The sequence below is a fragment of the Diabrotica virgifera genome, chromosome 3, assembly GCF_917563875.1.
Source record: "Diabrotica virgifera virgifera chromosome 3, PGI_DIABVI_V3a".
In the NCBI taxonomy this organism is placed as follows: domain Eukaryota; kingdom Metazoa; phylum Arthropoda; class Insecta; order Coleoptera; family Chrysomelidae; genus Diabrotica; species Diabrotica virgifera.
This window is the reverse complement of record NC_065445.1, coordinates 210,061,853-210,070,288: the sequence shown is the minus strand read 5'-3', so window position 1 is coordinate 210,070,288 and position 8,436 is coordinate 210,061,853.

The window sequence follows — 8,436 nt, the reverse complement described above, 5'->3', positions numbered from 1 at the left end:
GTTGGGTTAATCTGTGCCTAAAGTATAAAACAATAATTATTTAACCAATCAAAATCAAATTTTACCCATATTAAAGTTTACAATATTTTTATATAATTTTTGACAATAAGGGGTAGTTTACACCCCTAAAAATAATCAACGCCCTTAAGCATGATATAGAATATGAAGTACAGGGTGAGATGATCCTAATCCCAAATTTTTATGTAAATCGATGCAAGCCGAAATTATTCTTTTAGGATAAGTAAATTTTTTATATATAGCTCCAACAAGGGTGGTTTTAAGGGTTGAAATATTCTGATAGTATATCTTAAAGCATAAAACATTCATTATGTAACTAATGAGAACCAAATGTTGACAATATTAAAGTTTAAAATGTTATTTTATAATTTTTTACAATTAGGGGTAGCTTTCACTCTTACAAAACCAAAAGCGTACAACGGCTCAATATAGAAAATGAACTAGAGGGTGAAATGAGCCTAATCCCAAATTTTTGTACAAATCGATGATGGACGAAAAAATTGCGAGGTTTTGCCATTTTTTCAGCTTCATTTCCTCGACTATTAGAGCAATGAATAAATCGTCAGTTTGTAAGAAAACATTTAACATCCCGTATCTCGGAAATGAAACATTTGCGGATATGTGTTTATTACGGTCATTACAAACTATCTATTTTTGAAGAAAATATACAGAGAGGAGGTCTGACCAAATTCCCCAGAAATCATCATGTGGTTATTCTGAGGATCTTCAAACATATTGCCTCCTTGGAGGGGATTTGAGGTAAAATACATAGCTATTAACCAACATTGAGCCAGACATAAAGAAATTATGTGAGTATCACCAAGCCCAAGGGAGAAATTAACAATTATTACTAACCATGTTCACCAACACGTGGACAAAATGCAAGAGGCACAAGATCGAAATAGAGGGAAAATTATGAGAGAGATCTATGTCCAGCAGTGGACAAGCGAAGATTGAATGTTGACTTACCATGTATCATTTTACGAAATGTAAAAATACATCAATATTGTACTGAATAACTTTTTGTTTCAATTTAATTGGGGAGGGGGGCGATTATAGTATTCACAACCGATGAAACCTGTCTAAGGGGGCGATCATGGGAAAAAGGTTGGGAACCACTGTTTTAGACTAATACAAGAGCGCTTGTCCTGATTGTGTCTGCATTGGCTCCCCAAGAGGTGTTTGCAAGCTTGTGAATGATATTATTGCGAGTTTTTACTTTAGCCGCAGTTTTACGTAAGTGTTCCTTGAAAGTTAGAGTACGATCCAGTATTACACCTAGATATTTTGGATTTGGGTTATGTTTTAGGGTAACCCCTTCGCTTTCTATGTTTAGTCTGTAGTTCACTTCCCGGTTATTTAGATGGAAGGCAGTAACTTCTGTCTTTGTGGGATTTGGCTGAAGGCCCCATTTTTTAAAATATGTGTTAATAGTATTTAGGTCGCTTTCTAGGATAGCTTGGGCGTTCTCGATGTTTCTTTCTTGTATGCCTAAAGCCATGTCATCTGCATAAATAAACTTGCGTGAGATTGTAGTGGGAGCGTCTGAGGTGTAAATGTTGAACAGGAGCGGCGATAGAACCGATCCTTGGGGTAACCCATTCTGTAAACTTCTGTATTTACTAGTTTTCCCATTAACGCTAACTTGGAATAATCTGTCACACTGCATTTGATTTATTAGCTTATTAAATGATTGGCATGGTACCATCTGGTACAATTTAAGTAGTAGTCCTTCTTTCCACACCGTGTCGTAAGCACAAGCCAGATCAATGAATGCTACTGCCATTTTGATTTTCTTTTGGAAGCCATTTTCAATAAATGTGGTTAGAGAAAGAACTTGATCACTGCAGTTGCTTCCTGGGATAAATCCAGCTTGTTCTACGGAAATATTTTCGCTTACAGAGTGTAAAAGCCTCGCGTAGATTATCCTCTCAAAGATCTTATAGCAGACACTTAAAAGGGCGATTGGTCCGTAACTCTCGGGCAATGAAGCATCTTTCCTGGTTTGCAGATTGCGATGACTTTGCTTTGCTTGAATAGTTTGGGGAGCTTTTGCGTCGTCATTATCTGGTTGAAGAAGTCGAGGAGCCACTTTTGAGATTTTGGACCAATGTGTTTTATGAACTCGGGATATATTTTGTCAACTCCTGCAGCTTTGCGGCACTTAATTAAGTGTAGTGCGTTACAAAGTTCCTCGGTCTCTATTTGCCTCATGGTGGGTAGGCTTTGTTGAGATGCAGTTTTGTTCTTTTTGAGCTGATATCGTACTTCTCTTTTATGAGCCTTTTCTATGACTGGTTTGGAGATTTGCGCAATGCGTTTCGCTATATCTTCTGGATTTGGTAATGAAGAGTTAGTTGTTGGGATATTAGGGCCTGTGTCCAGTTTTCTGAGCAGATTCCAGGCAGTGCGACTACTATGTGTGAAGTTAAGGTTTTCGAGAGTTTCCCTCCTCCTTTTTTTAATTTAACAATGGACAGTGCTTAGCCATTTGTATCCAGTACAATGTTTAGTGTGTTTTACGGGATACATCATGTAATTTTCTTTGTACAACTAAAGGTACCAAAATATAATATTTTCTTTGTTTGTAAAATTTATCATCACCAGGTGTGACAGCCTGCCCACGTTTTGTCGCTTGAATAAGTTCTAGTCGTGTGTATCAGTCAAATTCATACACAAAGGCTCATAGAGAGTATCTGTTTTGTATAAAGGCGGGTTGAAAAGTTTATGCAATGCATAAATACAAATGTATGGTTCTTTTCATGAGCATTTTTCAGTGCGTCACAGTTTTTCGATTTCTCTTTAACGCATTAAATTGTATGTGACAGAAAAAACGCAGGTCGCTGATTACATTTCGTCGGTGACATTTATAACATTTAATCTAGTTGTCAATAGATGGCGCTAATAATATAATATTAAATCATATTATATTATTCTACATAAAAAAAATTAATCTGTACAATTTATAAGACTATACAAATCAAAGAAAATAGTATTTTATAAATGCAATAAACAAAATTGATTTGTTTTTATACCAAATTGCAAATAAAATGTGACAACTGTCAGATTTAACTAAAATGTCATGTTAGAATAAATGTCATAAATGTGTATTTATCATGGACTAACCTTTTTTTCTATTATTTGTGACGCACTGAAAAATGCTCATGAAAAGAACCATACTGCTTGAGTTTGAAAATAGATAATAAAATATCTAACAATAGCACGGGCAAAATACGTAAGCGTGAGCCACGTTCGTTATTCACTAGTAATGTCAACCCGCCTTTATGTATGATACACATAAGAGTCAAAGTGTTAAATCTAAGTTTTGGCTAATAATAAAGTACCAATTTTGTATTGTTTTTTTATAATATCCTTTTCTCTTTGACAACAAAATGCTGATTAAGACTAAATAAGGTTGGTGTGATTATTATCTGCGTATATTTTTTGTATTGCGATTTTAAGAGTTTTCTTTGTATGTCTAAAATATACTGTAGGTCGTAAGGCGTGGAGTAGCACTACGACCTGCCAGTTTGTCAACTTGAAAGGATACCGAAAAGTGGTTTTTTGCCCAATCTATAAAAAAGATAAACTTAAATGCAAAAATTATCCGCATACCCTTCTTGTGCACAGCGTACAAAATAAATATAAAAATCTAAAACGCATTTCGATATCTTAAATACAAACTTGATATTTTTATTATATACACAGTGGACAAAAAAATACTTAATAGTTTTAAAATATATATTGAACATATACGAAGGTTTGCACTACATTTTTCAAAGCACTGTGAAACACTATTTTCATAGGAAAATCTTACGTCTACTTCCTTAAACTACGCTAAGTAAAATAAACTTTGCAGGATGAACTTGCATATATCCAGGATAGACTCAATTTAAGGAAAAAACTCTACAAAAGACACATCCCCTCCAGGCCGAAACCAAATTTTTTGAGCAGTATGGACATCTATAATAATAACCTAAATGTTTCCTGCAACCGACTTTGATGATATACATAGTTATAAACAAATCTTCGCCTCAAAGCAACAGTAGGATATGTAAAATAATGTAGTTTCGAGAAAAGCACAATTGAAAATTTTACGAAACTTCAGTAATTAATAACTTTTATATATTTGAATGGATTTACATGGAATTTTGTTTGAGTACCTAACTTTACATGCGTCACATAACAATTTATTTTAATTGATAAAAATGTGAAAAATAATTGGAAAAAAGTTAGTTGTCCTACTGTTGCCCTCAAAGATTTGCCCGTTTTTTAACGATATCCGTAAATTTCTGTTATATAAACTTATATTGCACTAAAGTTTTGTTTAAAATTTTGCACATTTCAATACAAAAAACAAAACAATTTTGTTGTTCGAACAGGTTATTACATTAATTTTAACATACTTGTTTTCCAAAAATTTAAAATTTTTACAAGATAATAAACAAAATAAAATGAAAAAATCATCAGAATCAGTTTTGGTAATAGCGGATGCTGAAAGTTGTGAAAGTAAAAACTTATTGCATTTTCTTAAATCAGCCCAAAATTTCTAAAGGGGAATTTATTATGAATTTAACTTACCTTTTTTATGTGCTTGATAAATTCCATAAATTTTTACAATTTAATAGAACTATTGTTTAAGATTACTGAGGATAAAATTGTGACCGCAAGCTGGATAATATAAACAAAGACATAATCGCAACTCAGCAATAAATACATGGCAACAGTAGAATATGTGCGTAAGATAACGTGTTGCATTATAGCTAGGGTTACCATAATTTATTAAGGCCAAATCCGGACAGGGGTAGTCCAAGGGGTTGCAGAAAATGTAAAATGTGAATTTGACTGTGTTGCTACCTCTACATTGTACATATATGTGAAATGCATATGGCACAATTAAAAGTACAGCTGTTTCGCTACAATATGCAACTAACATCGAAAATCTCTGCCAGTTTAAAATACATACAGTCGGAAAAATGAAAGAATACCCATGAACGAACATATAACACACGCTGTATTTTCCTGTCACCGAGTCACAAAGAAAATTGCCCAGCGCAGGTACATGTATTAATAATTATTACATGTACTTGCGCTGGCCAATTTTTTGTATGACACGGCCACAGGAAAATACAGCGTGTTTTATATGTTCGTTCATGGGTATTCTTTCATTTTTCCTACTGTATACACCTATGTTTTAACATACTTTAGACCTAAGGTGCTGCGCAGAATGAAATTTCCCACCGTTGAGCCTAGTATTTTCAATTTTTTTTAGCAAAGATAAAAATCCGGACATTTCTGATATCCGGACGCCAATCCGGACATGTCTTTCAAATCCGGACTGTCCGGACGTATGGTAACCCTAATTATAGCCCAATAAATGACCGTTTTGGAGTGTAATTTTCAGGGGCAACTCCGAATTGCATGAAAATTTGGATTTAGGTTCTACTTACACTCCACTTCAAAGTTGAATTTGTGTCGTTGGTTGCTTTTACTTGGGGGGTGACAGTCACCCTTTCTCGGGGGGTGAAAAACGCGTGTTTAAAATAAGCCCGGAAATGGATAAATTGACAGATTATAAGCAACTTTCGTTCTATAAAATTTTTTACGTAAGTTAATACTTTTTGAGTTATTCGCGATTGAAAATATTGATTTTTCGACAAAAAAACTACGTTTTCAGACAGTTTTTCGCCAATAACTCAAAAAGTAAATATTTTATCGAAAAAAATATTCTTAGCAAAAGTGTAGCTTATAAAAAAAAACTAAAAAAAAGGTGTATCAGTAAAATCTATAAATTGAGTATAAGCAAAGTTGTAGCTCATGAAAATACGTTCTTATTCGTCTAATTCCAATTCGAATAATGCAACGCGAAATGACCGAAAAATTAAGCACTTTTCGGGAAAAGCTTATTTATATTTTTAAAGTATCTAAAAAGCTTTATATTTGTTTTTTACAAAAAATTTTATCGTCAAAAATAAACGAGTTACACTGAAAAAAAAAAAGTTGGCGCCTTTTTTTAGTAAAAAAATCGTGAAAACCTCCTTCTATTTAACACCCTAAATAAAATTATTCGTTACCGCTTTACCCTTTACTTTAACTGTATGTGTATTGTTTATACGATCTGTAAGTTTTATTGGTTTAAAGTGCTTATTTTTGAAAAAATATGGTTTTATAGTAAAAAAAAAAAAATTTCTAAAATTTTTTTAAAAATTTTCTTTTTCCAAAATAACATAAAAAGTATTAGCGATAAGAAAAATCTTAGAGTAAAAAAATGTAGGTTTTGCTATTATAAATATGCTAGTTTCATTTTGTTTTTTCGTGAGACAAAAATTGGTTAAGATATGGCTGTTAAAAATTTGCATACACTCGTGGATAGTGACCCGTTCAAGCTTTTTCAACTATAACCCTTTCAAAAATAAGCACTTTAAACCGGCGAGACTGACAGTCCATATAAAAGATAGATAAGTAAGTAAATTGTTTGTAAAGAGGTAGCGATTAATTTCATTTGGGGAGTTAAACAAGGGGAATTTTCATGATTTTTTTTCCAAAAAAAAAAGAGGGCCAACTTTATTTTGAGCGTAACTCGCTTATTTTTAATGGTAGAGACTTTTATGAACAATTAAAATAAAGCTTTTAATAAACACTTTAAAAAAGTTTAAATGGGGTTTTCCCGAAAAGTGCTTATTTTTTCGGTGATTTCACCTTGAAATATTCGATTTGGAGCTCGACGAATAAGAACGTATTTTTCATGAGCTACAACTTTGTTTTTACTCGATTGATAGACTTTATTGATACACCATTTTTTTCGGTTTTTTATAAGCAATACTTTGGCTAAGAATTTTTCTTTGAAGTTATACTTCTTTAGGCGCTATTGAGATTGAGGGTGAATTCATATTGATCTGCGCGCATGCGCACACCGACAGTATGGTATTAGTCGTTATACGGGCTCTGATTGGGTGTTGAAATGATCTGTCAATAATAAATAATTGTTCAATATGAAGGTAAACAAATGTATAATATATTAGTTTTATTGTTGTGAGGACAGACACAAAAAGTTTATAATTGTAGTGACTTTTAAATAGTTTTTAAAGCAACAGGTACGTAATAATTGTAAATGTATCATAGGTACCTACCTATTTGAACCTACCACAATACATAGTATGTAATACTTTTATTTACATAATTTGATTACCATCAAAATTTCTATCAATATTCACCCAATATATTGTTTCCTTACTTTATGTTTTGTTGTATTTTTTCAATTCTAAATCATTTCAATTCAAAATCAAAATAATTTGATTTATGTAATTCAAAAATGTCAAAAGTTTAATCCGTTTAGTTAGTCGACCTTCGCACATAATGACACGTTGTCTCCGTGGCGAAGCGTTTAATGCGAATGAACCCCAATACAACGCCAATACCAACCGCGCTGATAAGTTGGTTCGAATCCCAATAGAACCTTTTATTTTTTTATTTTTTTTTATACATTTTATGATTGTAAGTATATTTATTATATAATTTTATTTTCAGAAAATACGTATTTAGTTAAAAAAATTTCCGACAACTAATGTTCAGAAATCATTTGTGGCATTTTTAATCTGTTTGTGTGTGTTTTATTCTTTTATTATTTTAATTTTTGGCACTGTTTTAATAAAAATGTTTGAGAAGTAGTAAGTATAAATTAGTTTAATATTTAAATAAAATATAAATAAAAAGTATATTAATTTCGTTTATAATCATATAATCATATAATAGAAGTATAACTTCTTACGTGCGTACAAAATACACACACATTCTTTTCGATCAGATATTTACTTTTTGAGTTATTTGCGAAAAACGTAGTTTTTTTGTCGAAAAATAAACATTTTCAATCGCAAATAACTCGAAAAGTATTGACTGACGTAAAAAACTCTATAGAACAAAAAATGCTTAAAATTAGTCAATTTATTCATTTCCGGTCTTATCTTGAACCTATGGTTTTTTACCCCCGAGAAGGGGTGACTGTCACCCCTCCAAGTAAAAGCAACCAACGGCACAATTTCAACTTTGAAGTGGAGGGTATATGCAATTCGGAGTTGCCCCTCAAAATTACACGGTCTCGCCGTATTTCCCGTTCATTTACTGGGTCATTAATATTGATGACCAAAATGAATAAACGACAAAATACAGGGTGTAACAAAAACACAGGTCGTAAATTAAAGTGCATATTCTAGGACCAAAAATAATTCGATTGAACCTAACTTACCTTAGTACAAATATGCTGACAAAAAAAAAGTTACAGTCCTTTAAGTTACAAAATGAAAATCGATTTTCTCGAATATATCGAAAACTATTAGAGATTTTATATTGAAAATGGACATGTGTTATTCTTATGGCAGGAGCATTTTAAAGCAAAATTATAGTAAAATTTGTGCACCCCCT